This window comes from Ornithorhynchus anatinus, chromosome 1, assembly GCF_004115215.2.
Source record: "Ornithorhynchus anatinus isolate Pmale09 chromosome 1, mOrnAna1.pri.v4, whole genome shotgun sequence".
In the NCBI taxonomy this organism is placed as follows: Eukaryota; Metazoa; Chordata; class Mammalia; order Monotremata; family Ornithorhynchidae; genus Ornithorhynchus; species Ornithorhynchus anatinus.
The window spans coordinates 6,727,433-6,750,767 of record NC_041728.1 but is presented as its reverse complement, the minus strand read 5'-3'; the positions used below and the strand labels follow the sequence as shown (position 1 = coordinate 6,750,767).

The 23,335-nt window shown below is 42.6% G+C and overlaps 1 protein-coding gene across 1 annotated transcript in view; it reads right to left on the bottom strand.

Annotated features, from left to right (window-relative positions):
• HCN1 (hyperpolarization activated cyclic nucleotide gated potassium channel 1) overlaps positions 1 to 23,335 on the bottom strand; it is a 380,055-nt gene that overhangs the window by 353,175 nt on the left and 3,545 nt on the right. The gene's annotated exons all lie outside the window — the stretch shown is intronic.

Below are 23,335 nucleotides of genomic sequence, written 5' to 3'. Positions count from 1 at the left end.
TGAGGTAACTGAGGCCCAGAGAAGTGAAGTGACTTGCCCATGGTCACACAGCAGACAAGTGGCAGAGCTGGGAAGCAAATATTAATATAAATAAATTACAGATATGTAGAGAAATCCCATGGTGCTGAGGGTGGGATAAATAAAGGGTACAGATCCAAGTGTGAGGGTGACACAGAAGGGAGGGGGAGTTGGGAAAATGAGGGCTTAATCAAGGAAGGTCTTTTGGAGAAGACCTTTAATAAGGCTTTGAAATGGGGAGAATGACTGTCCATCGGATATTAAGGGGGAGGGAGTTCCAGGTCAGGGGGAGAACATGGAAAAGGGGTGGGTGGCGAGACTCACAAGATAGGGGCACAGTCAACAAGCTGCCACTAGAGGAGTGAAAAATAATAATGTTGGTATCTTTTATGTTTTTACTATGTGCCAGGCACTATAATAAGCCCTGTACATACAAGCAAATTAAACTGGAAACAGCGTCTGTCCCATGTGAGGCTCACAGTCTTAATCCCCATTTTGCAGATGAGGTAACTGAGGCACAGAGAATTTCATTCATTCATTCATTCAATAGTATTTATTGAGCGCTTACTATAATAATAATGTTGGTATTTGTTAAGCGCTTACTATGTGCAGAGCACTGTTCTAAGCGCTGGGGTAAACACAGGGGAATCAGGTTGTCCCACGTGGGGCTCACAGTCTTAATCCCCATTTTACAGATGAGGTAACTGAGGCCCAGAGAAGTTAAGTGACTTGCCCACAGTCACACTATGTGCAGAGCACTGTACTAAGCGCTTGGAATGAACAAGTCGGTAACAGATAGAGACGGTCCCTGCCGTTTGACGGGCTTATGGTCTAATCGGGGGAGACGGACGGACGAGAACGATGGCGATAAATAGAGTCGAGGGGAAGAACATCTCGTAAAACAATGGCGACTAAATAGAATCGAGGCGATGTACATTTCATTAACAAAATAAATAGGGTAATGTAAATATATACAGTTGAGCGGACGAGTACAGTGCTGAGGAGATGGGAAGGGAGAGGGGGAGGAGCAGAGGGAGATGGGGGGACAAGAGGGTTAAGCTGCGGAGAGGTGAAGGGGGGCGGTAGAGGGAGTAGAGGGAGAAGGGGAGCTCAGTGTGGGAAGGCCTCTTGGAGGAGGTGAATTTTAAGTAGGATTTTGAAGAGGGGAAGAGAATTAGCCTGGCAGAGGTGAGGAGGGAGGGCATTCCAGGACCGCGGGAGGACGTGGCCCGGGGGTCGACGGCGGGATAGGCGAGACCGAGGGATGGTGAGGAGGTGAGCGGCGGAGGAGCGGAGCGTGCGGGGTGGGCGGTAGAAAGAGAGAAGGGAGAGAAGTGAAGTGACCTGCCCAGGGTCACGCCACAGTCAGTGCTCTGCACATCGTAAGTGCTCAATAAATACTATTGAACGAATGAATGAAAGTGGCGAAGCCGGGATTAGAACCCATGATTTTCTGACTCTACAAGCTGGGCTGTAGTAGGAGATGAGTGTGATAAGGGAGAAGCAGGCAAGGTGATTGAATGTTGTAAAGCCTATGGTGAGGAGCTTCTGTTTGACGCGGAGGTGGATGCGCAACAACTGGAGGTTCTTGAGGAGTGGAGAAACGAAAACGGCCTGACAGGTTTTTTAGAAAAACGATCCGAGCAGCAGAGTGAAATAAGGCTGGAGTGGGGAGAGACAGAAGGCAGGGAGGCCAGGAAGGAGACTAACGCAGTTGACTCCGGTGTTCAACTTTCCAAATATCCTTGTAGTTTTCCTGTTGCAAACAGGCTCGCTATTTAATGCCGTCTCTTTTATATTGTTTACTTACAACCAGGATAGGACTCATTTGCAGTACTGAAGAGCCACCATGCTGGTTTCTTAATTTATAATTACTTTTTTGGGGTTGTTTTGGTTTTTTTTTGCAGAAGAGCACTTTGAGCCCACTCCTATATTGGCAGGTTGCCAGGATGGGGAACATCCCACCTCAAAATGTACTGGCTTAATACCTCAGTTGCCATGGGAAAGACAGAAACTGGTGAAGGAAAAGTTTGCATTAGAACTACACAGAATTCCTGTCAGTTGTCTAACCCATTCTCACACTCTTGGTTTATAGAAATATTTATCATACATCATCAAAGACAATGTCTTCATCCTGGAGATTCACATAATCTATCCCCTTTGTTTCCTTTTTCAATTCTTTTAGTAGCATGAAGCATCAGGGCGTAGTGGATAGACAATGGGCTTGGAAGTCACGAGGTCATGGGTTCTGATCCCAGCTCCGCCACTGGTCTGCTGGGTGACCTTGGGCAAGTCACTTCACTTATCTGGGCCTCAGTCCCTTCATCTGTAAAACAGCGATTAAAACCGTGAGCCCCATGTGGAACTTGGACTGCATCTAGCCCAGTGCTTAGTACAGTGCCAGGCATATAGCAAGTGCTTAACCAATATCATTAAAAAAAAATGATGGCTGGATCAGATGACTCATATTATTTTTTTAATGGTATTTAAGTGCTTACTATGGGCCAAGCACTGTTTTAAGCACTTCTACAGGCTCTTTCTCAAATCTTTCAATGGATACATAGATTATCTTAAATCAAAATTGGCACTTTGAGGATGATCTCCTGGTTGATGTGGACGGAAAGACTAATAGGTACTTTCTGAGAACACAAAGAAAGTGTGTAGGGCTGAAGGTGCTATTGTTCCAATTTATCAGTCTTGGAGTCTTGGAATCTTTGAAGGTTTATGTCAGGAGTCACCTTGGTTCTTGGTGATCTAATCAAGGCAGACTAAACTGCTTAGTGAACTGCTTGTTTCCAGTTCTCAGCTGGGGTTAAGGCTTTTAATGGTTGTTGCACTCCAACTCCAAAACTCCTTAATTGGCTTGCAACTAATCCTGGTTGACAACTTGTCCTTCAAATACAAAAGGTCCTTGCTTTCCCCTGAAGGGGACTGTAAATAGTGATGATGATCCTTTTGGCCCCAGGAGACACCAATAACCAAGTGAGTGGTTGCTAATCAGGCAGTGGTTGTGGGCAGGGAATGTGACTGTTACATTGTTGCGTTGTACTCTCCTAAACGCTTAGTACAGTGCTCTGCACACAGTAAGCACTCAATACTGACGTAAGATTGATGGATTAATTCTCATTTATAACAAACTGGACTAGATACCTGGAACACAAGAACTCCACCACTTACTGTCAAGCTCTGGAAGCCATTAGGGAAAAAGTGGAGCCTAGTGGGAAGACAACAGATCTGATCATCAGAGGACCTGGGATCTAATCCCAGCTCTGCCACTTATCTACTGCGTGACCATGGGCAAGTCACTTAAATTCTTTGCACCTCAGTTCCCTCATCTATAAAATGGGGATTCGATACCTGTTCTCCTTCCTAGACTATGAGCCCATGGTACATCTAACCATCTTGCATCTTACCCAGCGCTTAGGGAATGCTTGGCACATAATAACTGCTTAAGCTCACTGTGGCCAGGGTAGGTGCCTACCAACTCTGTTATATTGTACTCTCCCGAGGGCTGAGCACAGTGCTCCACACTAAGTGAAGCACTCAATAAATATGCTCGATTAACAAATACCACAATTTAAAGCTAAGGCAACCCTTTCCAGGAGCTAACAACCTGCCAAAATTGACCTTACACTACAGCACAGCAGCTATACTCTGAAAGAAAAAAAAGTGCAAGATCTACCTTTATGATATCTTACTCCAAAGAGAGCAGCTAAGTAGGTAAGTATGTAGGTAAGTAACAGGTAGGCAGGTAAGTGTCACCTAATTGCATAGCATTACCAACTTCAAGGTCTGGAGATAATACACTAAATTAATGAAGACTGAAGAAAGGCCTGATCAATTCACAACTAAAATGATGCTTTGGTTTTTAAGACATGCATAAAATAGAGCATGGGCTTAGGCCCATGCTCTAGAAGTCAGAAGGACCTGGGCTTGGGTTCTAATCCCAGCTCCACCACTTGCCTGCTGTGTGACCTTGGGCAGGTCACCTCCTTCTCTGTACCTCAGTTACCTCATCTGTAAAATGGGCATTAAGACCGTCAACCCTATGCAAGGCAGGGACTGTGTTAGCCTGATTAACCTGCATCTACCCCAGCACTTAGAGAAGCAGCGTGGCTCAGTGGAAAGAGCCCGGGCTTTGGAGTCAGAGGTCATGAGTTCAAATCCCGGCTCTGCCACTTGCCAGCTGTGTGACTGTGGGCAAGTCGCTTCACTTCTCTGTGCCTCAGTTACCTCATCTGTAAAATGGGGATGAAGTCTGTGAGCCCCACATGGGACAACCTGATTCCCCTGTGTCTACCCCAGAGCTTAGAACAGTGCTCTGCACATAGTAAGCGCTTAACAAATACCATCATCATCAAGTGCCTGGCATACAGGCTCATATATCTGTGAGCCCCACGTGGGACAACCTGATTCCCCTGTGTCTACCCCAGCGCTTAGAACAGTGCTCTGCACATAGTAAGCGCTTAACAAATACCAACATTATTATTATATAGTAAGCGCTTACACAAAAAACATGAATAAATTTTTAAAAAAATTGCTACAACACGTGATGCTCAAAAGCTATCCAGAATGAGCAGCATTAAGATGTGACTACCTAAGTTAATTAAGCAGCTTGTTTCACTTTAAGGAGTTGACATCACTGCCTGCCTTAAGTAGTCCATTAGTTTAAATGAGTCAGCAAAGGCCATATAATGGCTATTTCTCTGTGTACCTCCATTAAGCTTAATTTAGGAGAAAGATGCTTTTCAGTGTTTAAAATATGTAAGCTGCATAACTAGTGTTTACAAGGTCAAGATTTCAATTCAAAGCTGAATTTCATAATATTTTTCTATGGCTTTTACCAGATGACTTTATAAAATCATGTTTGTTATTGGCCGAGTTGTGAAACCGAACCCAGGTGACATATGTTAAATTCAGCTTGGATGTTACCAGAGAGTAGTATTTAGATACCGATTTAATAAAATCTTTGAAAATTAAAATTAGAGAGCCACCACAAAAGCAATTCCAATATGTGAAAATTGTAATGAAACCTGAAGGCAATGTGTTTCATTTCAGGTACCAGTTTTTCCACCCAGAGAGATTGAGTTGTATGTTTCCCTGCTCTGATGACATTTAGAACAGAATATCCTTGTTCCGTGGCCTTCACAAATTCTCATGAAGTTTTCTGAAGTTCCTAATGACTTTGTTCTGTCTCTTTTATGTCAGCAGAACAGTGTGGGGCTCTGAGGTGAATTAAAAAACAAAATGTTTGCCCCCTAAGAAGTGGTACATTGCTGAATCCATCTATAGGATGGACTGCTTGACTGTTGTGTGACTTGGGCAAGACACTTCACTTCTCTGGGCTTCATTACCTCATCTGTAAAATGGGAATTAAGACTATGAGCCCTGTGTGAAACAGGAACTGTATCCAACTTGATTAGTATCTCCCTTAGTGCTTAGTACCGTGCCTAAAACGTAGTAAGCCCTTCACAAATACTATTTTAAAAATAAAAATAAATAAATATCCCAACTACCATCATTGCCTTCGAATCTGACACGCACAACTATGCAATAGTAACAGAGAAGTGACTATAGTTCAAACACAAACACAGGAACACATTATCACTATTGTTCTAATGCTCAATGGCTGGAAGATAGTTCTTCCAATCTAATCCCTAAATACATGTATTTAAGGTTTCAGTTCTCCTTTGAAGTTACTTTTCAATTCTTATGACTAAGTACGCTCTAATTTTGAATTTATTCTATTCAAACAAAATGTCAATACACTTAGTTGCCTGCCTACATTCCTTAGGAAAGTTCGATTTCAACTTTTAAAATGGAAATATTCATTTGTATTGGCTTCTGATGCCTTCTCCTAAATAGATTTGACTTTTATAATTAGACTGCCCATTATAAATCATGCAAAACCAGCTGTCTACATTTTACACTCAAGTTTCAGTAATAACTGAAATAGTCAAATATGTGTTAATTTATTTTAAGGGAAAAAGCTTAGAAGCCGAAATTCTTAAAGTGCTCAGCAGGGACAGCTGTTAAGAATGCTAAGTGCAAAAATAGGTCAGGAAACTCAGGGAAGAATAGAATCTGTATACTCTAAAAAGGATGTATGTGTGTGTATACATGTCTCTTTACACAAACACACAATATATATGTACACACAGGCACTCACACTCCCCAGGTCTGAAGGCGGGATAGAAGCTGCCCGGCTTGCAGAATCAATGGCATTTATTGAATAGAAACATTTATTGAGCGCTTACCACGTGTGGAGCACTGTACTAAGAGCTTGGGAGAGTACAATACAAAAGAATTAGCAGACACGTTCCCAGTCCATAACACACTTACAGTCAAGAGGGGGACATGGACATTAATATGAACACATAAGTCATTTATAATATATAATTTGAAGATGGCTACATAAATGTCATGGTGTAAGGTGTGGGGAGAATACCAAATGTCCAAAGGTCACTGATCTAAGTGCACATATGACTCAGAAGGGAAAAGAGGACTTAATCGGGGAAGCCCCCATGCCACAGATTTCCTAGAAGCCTCTGCTCCAGGCCACGAAGGGCAAGGAACAACAGAGTGAGGAGGTCTCAACTTTTCGAATGTTGGCACGGCTGTGACTTTGGCTCCGTCTGTTAATAATAATAATAATAATAATAATAATAATAAGAACACGCCGCTTCTCGCAATCTGTTGACTACTGTCAGACCTTGAGCCTGAAACTTTGTTCCTCCATCCATAGTACCTCATTGCTTTAAATGAATTTCTCATGGTCCTTGCCATTTATGTTGGTTTTGTGTTTAGATTGTTTAATCTCTCTTTACACATCTTTTTGTTTACAAACTGAGCCTTTTAGATTGTGAGGGATCATATCTAATTCTCACCTGTGTATTCTATTCCAGTGCATGGAATTTATTATGTAGGCACTTAATACTGCTAGTAGACAAGTCCCCTTTCAGGATCGCACCTGGAGAGTTTGCAGTCCTCTACTAGTCATGGCTATGGGAGGAGAATCAAGCAGAGGCCTGTCCAGTCCATTTCTAGCTCGGGCAGTGGCTAGCGAATGGAAGGCAATCTGTTACAAGTCAAAACTAACCTGTGCTGGGCAGCAGCGGCACGGGAGAGAGTTGAGAGCGGGGACATTGTACGTTCCAAGCGCTTAGTACAGTGCTCTGCACATAGTAAGCGCTCAACAAATACCATTGAATGAATGAGACAAGTTTACTGCGTGGAAGAAAGCGATGGTAAACCACTTCTGGATACTTACCAAGAAAACTCTATAGGTGCACTACTAGAACGATTGCAGATGGAGGTGGGGTTTTCTGGGAGACGTGTCCATGGAGTCGCTATGGGTCAGAAACGACTCAAAAGCATAAAACGAGACAAGATTAGACCCTTGCACACACACACCCCACTTTCTCCACACACCCCTCTTTCTTCAATAGTCAGATGCCATATCAAACCAGTGTCAAGAATGGATCATATCCAGTGAAGTCCTAGAATATAATGTGGGCTGGCTTGAGTCGATAAGCGCGTGTGGCATACCGAAAGGGGGTGGCAGTTGGAAATTTGAAAGCATCTAACCTCTCTCTCCGCTCAGGCCAAAAGCAGTGCCCGAGTGAACTGGGGCCTGGTAGGACGACACAATGGCTGTGGAGCAAGAGGGCAGTCGGGGGTCCCCACAAAGAGACACTAAGTTCAGGGGTTCAGGCTGACTCCTGTATGACCTCATTATGGGTCCGGAAAAATGCATGCAAATTTTCATGATTACATCACACAGCATGGAACGGAACAGCAAATCTTTCCCCATCTCAGGATGGGCAATTATTTGAAGCTGATCTTGAACAAACACTAACAATATTCATCGAGCGGTTCAGATACAGTCCCTGTTTCACAAGCAGTTCAAGGTTTCAGAAGTAGACCTCCCTCCTCAGTTCTCATCCCTCTCCCTCTCGTCATTCCTTTCAAAACCCAAGAGAATTGTTTACATCCTCCAGCTCCACTTATTCACCTCTAATTCCCCCCTTGACCCTGTGCAGTCTGGCTTCCTCCCCACTCTGCTCCACAGAAATGTTCCTCTTGAAGGTCACTAATGACTCCCACCTTGCTAAATCCACTGCTCCCTACTCTAATCCTAAGCCTCCACAACCTCTCAGCTGCCTCCAGTTTTATAAACCACCCCATCTCCTGGAAACATCATCATCTGTGTCCTTGGGTCTGTATCCTTTAAGCACTCTGATTTTCACCCTACTCTCTCAGCACTTACGTAAATAGCCATCTAATTTACTTTAATGTGTATCTCCCCCTTTAGTCTGTAAGCTCCTTGTAGACAGGGTCATGTCTACTTACTCTAGTGTATTGCACCCACCCAAGTGTTTCATATGGTGCTCAGTAAATACCATTCATTTGATTGACTGGGAGAGCAGTTATCTTCTCCCTATTTTATAGATGAGGAAACTGAGCCCACAGAAGTGATGTGACTTGCCCAAGGTCACCCAGCAGATCAGGGAAGATCTGGGGCTAGACACCTACTCTCCTGGTTTCCAAACACGTGTTCTTTTCAGTAAGCCATTCAGGACTCAAGGAAACCCACTTGAATGTTCATTCATTCATTCAATTGTATTTACTGAGCGCTTACCGTGTGCAGAGCACTGTACTAAGCGCTTGGAATGTACAATTCGGCAACAGATACAGACAATCCCTGCCCAGGAACGGGCTCACAGCCTAAAAGGGTTCATCACCTCACAACTAAAGTAGGCTGAATAGATGAGGAGAATGAAAGCAGCAGGATACTCAAAAAACTGCTTTTTTGGTGAGCTGAAATGGGGTGATTAGAATTCTTTGAAGACATATTGCAACAAAGTCTCAAATGAGTTGGTAAGTTAGCGGCAGTAGAAGACAGATCAGTCCACTGATCTATGTATCTGCCCTCCCCCACTTAGAATGTGAACCCCATGTGGAACAGAGACCGTGTAAGATCCGATTAGCTTGTATTTAGCAGAGCGAACATTTAGTATATTTGAAGCATTTAATAAATGCAATTAATGCCAACTTGCCCTAAACATAGTTTAAGAAGGAAATTTATGTTAATTTTTCCGAGTTCCATTAATTCTTTAAAGTTCCTAATTTATCTCTAGCAAATTACACAGTTGTTGAGATGCTATAGGCAAACGTGCTGAATTAGCCTCCAAATTCCTTGTGAAATCCCTGCTGGGCACCTCTCTTTAACTCGCTACATGGATCCCTAGGTATTCTCCATGCTAGTCTGCATGGCTTGTTCTACCCAAGCCCATTTTCTAACTTTATCTTGTTCTCAACTATTGTTTCCACTTTTGTTCCAACATGGAAATCCTCCTCTCTTCAAATATTCCAGGCTACAGTTAATGATGGTTGTCAAGCGTTTACTATGTGCCAAGCTTTGTTCTAAATGTTGGGATAGATACAAGGTAATCAGGTTGTCCCACGTGGGGCTCACAGTCCTAATCCCCATTTTACAGATGAGGTAACTGAGGCACAGAGAAGTTAAGTGACTTGCCCAAGGTCACACAGCAGACAAGTGGCAGAGCCAGGATTAGAATCCACAACCTCCGACTCTCAAACCTGTGTTCTTTCCACTAAGCAACGCTGCTTCTAATAATGGTATTTATTAAACATTTCCTATGTGTCAAGCACTGTTCTAAACACTGGAGTAGATACAAGGTAATCAGGTAATCAGTCCCTGTCCCACTCAGGGCTCCCAGTCTCAATCCCCATTTTGCGGATGAGGTAATTGAGCATCAGAGAAGTAGAATGACTTGCTCAAGGTCACACAGCAGACAAGTGGCAGAGCAGGGATCAGAACCCATGACCTTCTGACTCCCAGGCCCATGCTCTACCCACTACACCAGTACTTCGCATCTTAAAACCCGCCTAAAAATCCCACCTCTTCCAAGAAGCTTTCCCCGATTAAACCTCAACCCCCAAAGTTGCCTCTCTAAGACATAAAGCCATGGGAGATAATGAAGCCAAAAAGGTCAAAGCAGGAAGCACAGCTATAACTGCCCTGGGCACATGCACTGTGTTGTCCTGCTTGCTGCTTCAGCCTCTGAAATTCCCTCCTTGCCATCTGATGTTGAGAACAGCCCATATGTGACTGTGCTGGAATGTTCAGGGGGTTATGTGTAACATTTGTGGGAAGTCAACCTCTCAGTCGTAGAGAGAAGAACTTGGGTTCTAATCCTGATTCTGCTACTTGTCTGTTGTGTGATCTTGGGCAAGTCAGTCAGTCAATTGTATTTATTGATTGCTTACTGTGTGCAGAACACTGTATCAAGTTCTTGGGAGAGGACAATATTAAGAATACTTCCCCTGACCACAACCAGCTTATAGTCCTCCTGGGCCTCAGTTACATTATCTTAAAATGAGGATTAAGACTGTGAACTCCATGTGGGACAGGGACTGTGTCCAACCTGATTAATTGGTCTATATGTCAGTGTTTAGTACTGTACCTGCCCCATAACAAGAGTTAAGTACCAATAAAAAAAAAGAGAGAGAAGGTTAGATAACATTACAGCTCGGTAGACCTTTAGTTAGGTCTGGAGCCTAATTTCACATTGCTAGCACACTCTACTCAACAGTCTCCCAAAGGACGTGCTGGTCTTCCTGATCCAATTTTCTATTCTTGTCTGTTGTGGCCTCTCTGGTCGGTGAGCTGCCTAGGTAGCAGAATTCTAAGACAGCCCTGAGCTCTGTGTTGCCAATGTAGGGTTTTGATTGTGCGCACACGTTCCATGATGCGAGCCTGCACCAGTTTCAGACAAAAAAACAACAGTGAGCCAATTGCCCCTGGGCTGACCATTAGGGGGACTGGCTGTGGAGCAAGGTACCTGAGTAATAAGGGACTTACCTGTGACATCAGTAATCAGGGTAACAACACACAAAATCTTTTTTCTGCTTCTGGGCAGTAAAATGCTGGACTCAGCCCTGTTGTATTACCTCCATTTATTTTCGACTTAGACTTACCACCTGTCACTAATGCTTTGGTAATGATTTGGTAATGATTTGGAAAAGCGGTTTGCTATTTTAGTAAGTCTATTTGAGCGGGCTCCTTTAGGGCATGATCATGAAAAGCAGCATTGCTTAGTGAATACAGCATGGATCTGGGAATCAGAAGAATCTGGTTCTAATCCCAGCTCTGCCACATGTCTGCTGTGTGACCTTGAACAAGTCACTTCACTTTTCTGGGCCTCGGTTACTTATCTGGAAAATGAGGATTAAGAGTGTGAGTCACATTTAGGTCAGGGACTGCATTCGACCTGATAAATTGGATTCTACTCCAGCATTTATAAGAGTGCTTGACACATAGTAAGCGCTTAACAAGTACCATAATTATTATTATTATATTATCTCTATACACACATTAATAATTGACCGCCTCTAGGATTTCAATTGATGAGCAAAGTCTGAGTTGAAAGAGTATCTGAGGGGAGCAGAAGTATAGTCTTCACCCAGGTCCCTTTGGACATCTTTCAATATAGCTGGGCCAGATGGGACTGTAAGGTCATTGTGGGCAGGGAATGTACCCCTTTATTGTTATATACTACTCTCCCAAGTGCTTAGTACAGTGCTTTGCACATAGCTGGCGCTCAATAAATACAACTAAATGAATGAAATGTGCCGGAGATTAAGCTGAAATTGGGAAACCAAACGCAAGGATAGAAGAAAATCTTTGAAGGAAACTGTAAAAAAAGAGTGCCAGACAATACCTTGTCTAAGCTGAAAACTGGGAATCAATTCACCTCTGCATGAGCAGTTGCATGAAAAGGTCAGTGTTGGGACCAGTTAGTCCTGACAACACACTGCACATAAAGACTGTTTTTTTATCATCCTTGTCGCGGTGCAGTTTTGCCTTTGCTTCCTTGCTTCAAGATCCTTACAAACCTACTACCTAGACTGTGAGCCCTCTGTGGGTAGGAATTGTCTCTCTTTATTGCTGAATTGTACTTTCCAAGTACTTACTACAGTGCCCCGCACACAGTAAGTGCTCAGTAAATACGACTGAATGAAAGAATGAAAGACAGCCACTCTTTTCTTGATTGCAGTGCATCTTCTTAATCTATCTGGGACAACTCATTGTGGGCAGGGAACACATCTACCAACCGTGTGATATTGTACTCTCCCAAGCACTTAGTATGGTGCTCAGCACACAGTAAGCCCGCAATAAATATGGCTGATTTAAATGACTCCCAGTTTTCATTCACTCATTCATTCAATTTTATTTACTGAGTGCTTACTGTGTGCAGAGCACTGTACTAAGTGCTTGGAAAGTACAATACAGCAATAATGAGAGACAATCCCTGCCCACATCAGGCTCACATTCTAGAAGGGAGAGACAGACATCAATAAAAGTGAGCAGCCATCAATATAAACAGAATTATAGATGTATGCATAGAAGCAGCGTGGCTCAGTGGAAAGAGCACGGGCTTTGGAGTCAGGGCTCATGAGTTCAAATCCCAGCTCTGCCACTTGTCGGCTGTGTGACTGTGGGCAAGTCACTTCACTTCTCTGTGCCTCAGTTCCCTCATCTGTAAAATGGGGATTAAGACTGTGAGCCCCACGTGGGACAACCTGATTCCCCTATGTCTACCCCAGCGCTTAGAACAGTGCTCGGCACATAGTAAGCGCTTAACAAATACCAACATTATTATTATTACATAAGTGCTGTGGGGTGAGGAGGGGCAGGGAGAGCAAAGAGAGAGAGTCAAGATGACGTGGAAGGGAGTGGAAGCTGAGGAAAAATGGGGCTTAGTCTAGAGGGAAGCCTGTGAGATTTTCAGATGAGAGGGGAACACTACCAGAGACTTTGCTTCACTGTTGTCTTAAAATGTACCTCTAGACTGTACGCTCATTGTGGGCAGGGAATGAGTCTGTTATATTGTTGTGTTGTACTCTCGCAAGCGCTTAGTACTGTGACCCGCCCACAGTAAGTGCTCAATAAATACAACTGATTGATCAATGGCTCCCATTTTCTTTGCTTTTAGCTTCCCTAATTTCACCTCACCTGAGTTGTTTGGTTATCTTACTGTTGTTCATTTTCCACGCATGTCCCATCTGTTATCAGTGTGTTGTGGTGAGCCTAGTTTTCAAACTAGGAAGCAGCATGGTCTAGTGGAAAGGGTCCTGGGAGTCGGAGGACCTGGTTCTAATCTCGGCTCTACCCCTTGCCTGCTGTGTGACCTGGGGTAAGTCGCTCAACTTCTCTTTGCATCAGTTTCTCTGTCTGTTAAATGGGAGTTCAATACCTTTTTTCCCTCCTACTAAGATTGTGAGTCTTATGTGGGACAGAGACTGTGGCTGACCTGATCATCTTGTATATACTCCAGTTCTTGGCACATAGTGAGCACTTAAATATCATTTTCATTATATATGTAGAGTTCCAGCTACATTCCATTTCTGATTTGCAGCTCTTCAATTCATGAGATTTGCCCTATGATATTCTACATGCATATATACATACATACGTTCATACACACACACACACACACACACACACCCCATATCCTCTAGAGTTTAAGTTTGTTGTGGGTAGGGAACAGGTTTACCATCTCTGTTGTACTCTACTCTCCCAAGCACTTAGTACACTGCTCTGCACACTGTAAGTGCTCAATAAATATCATTGATTCGTTGATCTGGAACTTTCAGTGTACACGAGGACCATCAGGGTGAGCAGTAGATCTTAAGGTATCCTAGGGGGGCATATATTTTTCTCTCCCCAAGTGACATTTTCACAGAAGCATAAAATTACCCACCCAGCAGGACCTGGCTATCATCTACCAACACAGTGCATTACCGAGAGATCATTTTGTTCTTCTTGTACTGAAAGAGTGACATTACTGACAGAACTGCTCCTTGTGTAGGCTGAAAGGACATAACCATCAGTCTTTTCCATACTGTGTACACGTGGAGACTGACCGTGATATCAGTAACATATGGAGTGGCAAGCTTCATTATAAGCAACTCAAACAGGCCATTGTTGAAATTTGAAACAGATCAATTAGAGGGCTTTCAATTCAGGCGGATAGAATGATTTCTCCAGGAAGGAAATGAATGGTTTAATGAAATGTGTTAACTCACTAAAGCTTTAAAAGCATTAAAAAGAAGGCTTGGAAATGACCTTCCTTCTGTTTCTTTGAGCCTTGTATGTCCTAATCATTATGGTTTGACTGGGAAGTGCTTGACTAGACAAATTGGAAATGCAAAACTCCAGGTGCCCAGCTTAGGAAAAAAAAAAAAGAGGCTCACAATTAAACAAAGAAACCCACTTTTCAAATGCCACCGGCATTTAAATACCACCTTATTGAACTTAATTTCTAGTCCTGAGTACCATCCAATATTTACAGAAAGGTCCTCGTGGTATTGCTGACATTGATTCAGGTACAGTGTTGAGTCATTAACATATCTTGCTGTTTGCCTACAAAATGCTCTCCAATAATTAGGGCTGAGCACGCTGCACTTTTAAAAAATTAAATCAAGCCTCTGGGAGAGAAGCAAAGAAACAGACAGTTAAAGGACATTCAGGCAATTAACAAGTATGATAAAGTTAAAAACTGAAGACGGAAAAGTAGGTTAAGTTTTTTTTTTTTTGGTTTCTAATTGTTATATGTTGATAGAGAAAGATGTGACTCCCCCCACTTCTCAAGAACCTCCAGTGGTTGCCCACCCATCTCCGCATCAAACAGAAACTCTTCAGCATTGGCTTTAAAGCACTCAATCCCTTTGCCCCCTCCCATCTTTTCTCACTGATTTTCTACTACAACCCAGTCAACTCACATCACTCCTCTACAGTTAACTGCTCACTTTATCTCAATCTTGTCTTTCTCACCAACAACCCCTTGCCCATGTCCTTTCTGTGGCTTGGAACTCCCTCCCCTTACATATGCGACAGATGGTCACTCTCTCCACCTTCATAGCCTTATTAAAATCGCATCTTCTCCAAGAGGCCTTCCCTGACTAAGTGCACCTCTGCTCCCTCTCTCCTGACATTGACATTGGATTCGCATTCTTTATACACTAGATATTCACGCCACCCTTAGTCCCACAGTATTTATGTACACACCTGTAATTTATTTTAATGTCTATCTCCCCGCTATACCGTAAGCTCCTTGTGGGCAGGGAACAGATCTACCAACTCTGTCATATTATCCACCCCCCACGTGCTTAGTACAGTGCTCTGCACACAATAAGCATTCAATAAATGCAACTGATTAACTACTCCAAACCTTTACTGAAGTCCAAACCTGTAGTCCAGAACAGAATATCCCAAACTTCAGCAAATAAAGCCAATCTTATATGCTACTTTCTGAAGAATTTCTCTCACCTCATCAACTCCTTTTGCCCATGTTTGTTGTAATGATACATTATTTGCAAACAGGATAAAACCACACATAAAAAGATGTCATTATTGCTTAACATAATTGGCCCACAAAACATTACATAATAAAGTTTCTGGCAATCTCTCCTGCAAAGAGAAGACTAGTTTTGACTTCATTAAACTAGTGAACAACTGCCATCCCCTGTACCACTGCAGAAAAAAGAGAAAAAGTAAGAAAGTCTATTTTCTTCTTCAAAAACAACCCTCCCCCCCCAAAAAAAAGAAAGACAAGAAAAATCAACAAGAGGTGTGAAGGGATCCAACAACTGGAACCAAATGCTGGAATTGTCCCAGGAAGCAATCGGTTTTTCTTACTTTCATAGAAAAAAGTTCAATGAATAAATGAACATATTGTATTGACTAAATCATATTTATTCATTTGGATTATGTTGACAAGTAAGAGTTCAGCACAGTAAAGAAAAGGTCACCATTTCCACAGGAGATGGTAAATTGCTGTGTTCTCTTTTGCTTGGTTGCTTTCAAACTTCCAAACCACTGAACTAAGGTTAGAGAAGATTCAAGAATCTGAATTTGACCTCTAGAAGGTCACCACTGTTTGGCTGTGATGTGTTTATTCATTTTGCCTTAGGTATCTTTTCTTAACACATCTCTGTCCTGCCAGCAAAGAGAAGCAAGACAAATTCTTTGATGTTCTGAAATGCTATGTCTTTTACATATTTAAAAGTCTACTCTTTGAGGTACCAAGAATATGTTCTTGGGAAAATCCCTATTAGTTTTATATACACACACACACACACACACACACACACACACCCCATTCCTTGGCATGCTTCCAAAAAAAAAAACCACCTCTGAGGAACATAATCCATAACACAGACAATACACTTAAGAAAAAGAAACAATAATGAAAATTAAACCCTTCTTCATTCCTTGGCCACAAGGAAAACAATCTCACCCTCTTCTGGTGAAAATGACATTAATCCCCAACCCAGTGAACTGATACAGCTCGAAATACCAACATTATTATTATCCAGGTTTGCAGGAGTTGATCCCAAAGAGCTATTCTCAGAAACAATTCCCCTGCCTCAGGGTTTCATACAGGAAAGACCCTATCCCCTATTCCCCTGCCCCCCACCCAAACCCCTCCACTCAAAAGTACTTTTCTCTGGTTTGGAAACCAAAGAGACACTATAATTTTCAAGTCATGTTCCACTGGAGTTGCTTCAGAGTGTCTAGACATTGGTTTTCCACATCGTGGGGTTGAAGAATTTTTCTCTCTCCCTCTTGCTTCTTTCGGTCATCCACAAGGAGTGATTGAAATACTTGGGTCAGTAACAGTTGCAAACAGATTCAGAATGCAAATCCAAATGCCGGGTCGAAGGATAATGCAAGACAAAAGGAGGATGGTGGGTGATGCTCTGGATGGAGGGTGAAGAGAGACCCAGAGTTGATGCTGAGGTGATGCAAGCCACGCCATTATCTGTGGCGGAGACAACAGTGGCATCATCGTGTAACTTGGGGAAGGAATGGTAAGGAGTCAGAGAAAGACTGACGCATAGAACCAAGAATCGTGCTGTGTGACTATGAGCAAGTCGCTTCACTTCTCTGGGCTTCTGTGTTCTCATTGGTAAAATGGAGATTCAATACCTCTTCTTCCAACTTAGACTGTGAAACCCACGTGGGTCAGGGACTCTGTTCGGCCTGATCATCTTGCATCTACCCCAGTGCTCAGTACGGTGCATGGCACATTATTCATACGATCATCATTATTTCTTTGCCAACATCTCCTATTCCTAATAGCTGGGTCTCTCTTCCTGCTATCCCTCACACTCAGTCCCAAACGCCATCAATCAATTAATCAACTGTATTTGGGGGGCGCTTACTGTGTTAGGACACTGTATTAAGAGCTTGGGAGAGTACAACACGACGATATTAACAGATTCCCTGCCCACAGTGAGCTTACAGTCTCTACAGTCTAGAGGGGGAGACAGACATTAATATAATATAAATAAATCAATTATGGCTCTATACATGAGGACTATGGGGGTGGTGAATAAAAGCAGCAAGTCAGGGCAACGCAGAAGGGAGCGGGGAAATGAGGGCTTAGGCAGGGAAAGCCTTTTGGAGGAGATGTGCCTTCAATAAGGCACAACAAAACTTTAGGAAGAGTATCTGTCTCTGTTGGCTGCCGATCTTTCTTTCGATCCCTTCACTCTGACAAGCAGCACTTTCTGGTGCTTGCTCGTATCTCTCAAGAAGTCAACTGCTTGCAGAATCATTTGTTCACCTATGTCTTACGGTTTAACTGACTCAAACAGGAAATGGAGTTTTCTAACGGGAAACGGCTTGTACTGTTTATTCAAGAGTTTGAAGAAAACTTTCCTAAATTCCCTGAGGGATAATAGAATGTAACTTTTAATCCTTGAATTGCTCATTCAGCTGACAAGAACTTCTGGATCTCTCTGAAAATTCCTCAGTACGTTTTATTCTACGTCTTTCAAATCACGATGACCTTATCTTAGTTTTTGATCTTTTGACCTTCTTTAAGGTATTTAGAATGGAATTTTTCAGCACATAGGGTGATGGCTCATGTTTGTTGCAAACATGATAATAATAATAATGTTGGTATTTGTTAAGCGCTTACTATGTGCAGAGCACTGTTCTAAGTGCTGGGGTAGACACAGGAGAATCAGGTTGTCCCACGTGGGGCTCACAGTCTTAATCCCCATTTTACAGATGAGGGAACTGAGGCACAGAGAAGTGAAGTGACTTGCCCACAGTCACACAGCTGACAAGTGGCAGAGCCGGGATCGTTCACTGGAATGGGTCAAAGGTCACCAATTTACAGAACATTTAGGATGTATTTGAATTTTCCTGTTCCTCCAGAGGGTACAGCAGAAAGAATGTCATATATGATTTCCATAACTTGTAGTCAAGGTAATAGTTACTAACAAACAAACACTCTGTATTAATAAACTATTCATCTCTAAATTTGCAGTGGTCCTCTAGACTGTGAGCTTGTTTTGGGCAGAGGATGTGTCTGCTAACTCTGTTGTATGGTACTCTCCTAAGCACTTAGTACAGTCCTCTGCACCTAGTAAGCACTCAACAAATACCATAAATTTACTGTAAACTAAGCAATTTGACACCTACATATTGCCATTAGTTATGATTATTTTAATAAGGATATTTTTAGAACATTGTACAAGAGTGAAATTATCAATTAAATAGTTTTCCTGAAACAAAAAACATTGAAACTGGGTATTTCTTTTTTTTGGTCAGAAATAATGCCTAATACTTACAAGCAAAGACCTTTGTGAATAATTACTTAAACCTACAATAATCCTAAATCCCAGGGATAAGGTTTATTGTTGCATTCATTTCAGAGATAATAAAATGGAGGCCTGAATATTCAGTGTACTGACAAAGACCAGAACTGAAACTCAGAACTTTATACAGCTAGTACCTCCCTCTTTAAATATCTCTGAATAAGTGCTAAAACTTAGTTGTAAGACCATGAGGCCTGTTTCACAAAACTCTCACACCATGGGGCGATTTTACTGTATTTGTTCACAAGATGACACCATAAATACACTGGGAGGTGGGGATCTCAATTTTCCTCAAAATAACACCCACCTGGAATAAAAATGGGACTTCAATAGGCATATTTGTTTAGCAAAAAAAAAATATACAGAGATTCTGATAAACTTATTCATGGGCAGAGAAAAATTTGTGGTTAAGGCATGGATCACGACGCAAATCTTCTGACACCTAAAATTTCTGCTTAGTTTACTCTCTCTCTCTCTCTCTCTGTATATGTACTGAGCTGTCCTTCAATTTTAGAGTTGATCCTACTGCCAGTCAAGATCCTATCCATGCGTATGACTGCGAGTGAAAAGACTAATGAGTAACTGACACTGCCTCCTACACTGCTTGCCTGTAAAGATAAATACTTACTGCACTGAGGTTGTTTCTTACAGAAGCCTGTCTCCGGTATTCGAGTGTGCTTTGATGTCCCAGTTTTTGCGAAGCCAATCGCTCAAGGAGAGCAGCACTCCACCCCCTGTTACTGTCTGCCAAGATGGCCAGACTCCACTGGATTTTCGAGGTAGATCTGGGTAGCTGTGAGAATTACTTAATAATAATAATAACGGTGATATGCATTAAGCACTTACTAGGTGCCAGGCACTCTATTAAGAGCTGGGGTAGTAGATCCGAGGAAACTGGGTGGACACAGTCCCTGTCCCACATTGAGCTCTCAATCTTCATCCCCATTTTACAGATGAAGTAACGGAGGCCCAGACAAGTGAAGTGACTTGCCCAAGGTCACACAACAGACAAGGGGTGGAGCTGGCCTCACAGCCCAAGTAGGAGAGAGAAGAGGTAATTAAATCTCCATTTTACAGATGAAGAAACGGAGGCAAAGAGAAGTTAAGTGACTTGCCCAAGGACACACCAGGGCTAAGAACAAATCAAGGCAGTGTCAATGGCTGCAGATGTCTCCTAACAGATGCTACAGAGGCAAGGTCAACCATCAGTAGCATCATCATCAACATCTTTTTCTATGTTTACTGAACATTTATTTTCACTCATTCATTCAATCGTATTATTTATTGAGCACTTCTTGTGTGCAGAGCACTGTACTAAGCGCTTGGATAGTACTGTACAGTAATAAAGAGAGACAATCCCTGCCCACAACAGGCTTACAGTCTAGAGGGAGACTGTACTAGGTTCCTTTAACAGGTGTAAAAGGCATAATCCCCGCACTCTACTAGGGAAACAGGCCTATTAACAGTTAACAATAACACTGAGCAGTTGGCTTTGTAAAAAGTTATAAAGAATAACAATATCATGAATAATAACGGTATTTGTTGAACACTTAGGTATACTAAACACTGAGCTAGATACAAGACAATCATATCAGACACCTTTCCTGTCTAACATTCATTCATTCAAGCATATTTACTGAGTGCAGAGCACTAAACTAAGCACTTGGGAGAGTTCAATACAACAAGGAACAGACAAATTCCCTGCCCACAAAGAGCTCACAGTTTAGAGGATAGTGATTTAATAATGATGTTTGTTAAGCGCTTACTTTGTGCCAAGCACTGTTCTAAGCGCTGGGGTAGATATAAGGTTCTCAGGTTGTCCCACGTGAGGCTCACAGTCTTAACCCCCATTTTATAGATGAGGTAACTGAGGCACAGAGAAGTTAAGTGACTTGCCCAAAGTCACACAGCTAACAAGTGGCAGCGGTGGGATTAGAACCCATGACCTCTGACTCCCAAGCCCGGGCTCTTTCCACTGAGCCACGCTGCTTCCTGTCCTGATTTGAGGTCAGTGATTTGACTCCAGTAGACAGTGAAGAATTTTAAATTATTTTTAAATCAGCCATCCTTTTTACTTCAGCTGTGAACACTTGGCCTTCAGGAGAGTTTCACTTCTGTGCCAGCGTAGCATATGTACAAAAGGTCAAAAAGGTCCATTTTAGTTTACTTGAAAGTATTTCCCCAGAATGCCAGAGCGACAAGGCAAGAAAAGCAAGCAAGACGTTCGCTACCACAAAACTCAGCGTTAAGCATGGTGGATGCTGATTAACGGGCAACTGTGAAAATGCAAAGTTACCTCTGAATCTTTTGAAAATATTTTGAAAGTCTAATGGTCTGCAAATTTCAAATGTCCACAGAAAGAGAAGCATGCTTAGAAGCACAGTTCGGGCACTCGGTGCAACTGAAAAATAATTCCATTACTTAGTAAATAGAGATTTCCCTTCATTACTCAGACCTCCACATCTAAAATACAAGATGCAACCTCATATTGTTTTCTTAGGTATGTTGAACTACAGAATAAAATACTGGCCCAAAAAGTATTCTGCCATCTGATTTAATCATCTGGCATAATTTGGACCAGTTTTATAAAGACTTCTGTTGAAAAGATTTAAAACTTGTTACGGGCTGTCTTTACGTACTGGTACTACGTTAAATTCTTTATGTACTAACTAGATTATTTTTTCGGCTAATTCCCATCATAGTACGTATTATATATTAACCTGTAAATGAAGTACTATAAAATAAACGAGCAGAGGAATTGATCCAACTGTAACAGTCAGATGAGTGTTATGGTTGTCTATTGGATCAGAGTTTCTTTAAAATCCAGATTTTGAAAACACACGAGTGCCATGAAGTGAGTAGCAATTGTTCAATCCGGCACCGGGTAACGGCTCCAAATTTACAAACAACTCTATAATCCAAAGGCCATGATGAGGGGAAAACTGTCAGATAAACTATGTTGAAAGTGTTACTACAATCGGGGTAACCATTATTCAACATGGAGAAGAAGATTAATAATTTAAACAAACATCTTTCAGCTATATTAAGACCCTAGTAAACGATCATGGTTGCATATAGATGTTCCATTACTTTTCTAATACTGATGCTTAATACATTAAATTGTAACTCAAATATTTATATTTACAAGACAGACTCCTATCACAGTGAAAATGAAAAAAACCAATCTCATCTAGGCTTCTAATGTCAGTAATCACAGCTGGTTGATTCTCCCCCAGCATATCCGAGAACGCACCGTACGCGTTCGAAGCAGAAGTATTATAATCGTTCTATCATCAGCCCCCAACACCCAGAAGATTGAATTTGTTTTCCTGAGAGAGGTTACTGGGAAGGAATGGTCCCTTCATACCAGAAAAGCGTAATATCTGTGGAACTTCCTTTCCCCCGTGTACACACCACTGATGCTAAAACCCGACATCGCTACGGGATTGGTGGCATTTCAGCCATGCCAACTCAGCATGCCAGATGCAGGATGCCAGAAAGGCTGGAAGCCCCAAAAGTGACTCACAGGCTCCTGAGTCTTCAGGGAGCGATTACCCGATGAGCTTTGCACCTCACGGTTCCCACCTTGAAGACGTTATGGCATAAGCCCAACTACGTCATCGGAACAATACCGTCCTACGATCCCCAGAAGACAACGTTTAATTTGAAAGGGATCTGTTTTTCATGATCTCACACCCGGTGATTTAGTCTAAAAGAGGAAAAGTGACCGTGATACAATAAAGGAAAAAAACTATGCCACACTGCTTTCGGGCTGATGGACGCTGATCCAACGTTAATTTCTTTTCATATTATCCCCAATCCACCCGAAACCTCAGATTTTCCCTCATAGCCGTAGTTCATCGGGGCGGCCCTGAGAGAGAAGCTAGCCTATTTCCTTTTGGGGGTATTGGCCGCTAAGCTTGCTTCTCTTTCCAGCCTTCTTTTCCTCCCCTTCATGCTAGCGATGCAACTTCCCGGAGCACCCAGAGCACAGCCGAGTCTCATCTCGTGCTTACGCAGCCCGGAGGGAGGAATCGCCCAGGCTCGGCAACGAAAGGGGCAACAACAATATGTGCTCAGCCTGCAGTGAGGAGAAAGAGTGTAAGTAATTCCACCCACCTCGCTGGGAGTCTAGCCCACATCCTTCAAGATAAAACAGCCAACTGGATGAACATAAGTGAGCACCCAGTTCCTCTCTGCTCCTGTCCACCTTCGACCCGAGCCCCGTGCCCCTTCGCCCCAGCCTGGGGAAGACCCACAAACTAACCCATCTCCCAGAGGGACAAGAACTGTACAGAACTGTAAACTGGACAGTTTACCAGAACTGTACCAATTCTTTGTCCCCTAAATAGAGGGCCGAATCTTGAGTGCCTTTCCTACAACTCGTGCCAACTTCCACTCTCAGGAGAAACTGTCCTTCTTCTTTGCCTCGGGGCTCAAGTTATTCACCTGGGCAATGAGGGAGACATTTTAATCTTTCCAAGTCACTGGAGTAATGGTGATTTTGTAGTCTGGTAGCCAGGAAGAGTACTCACGTAAGCTCCGATCAGCTTAACAGGAAGAAACCTCAGCACTGTGGGGAATAGGGACTCGATTTAAAGCATTATGATTAAGG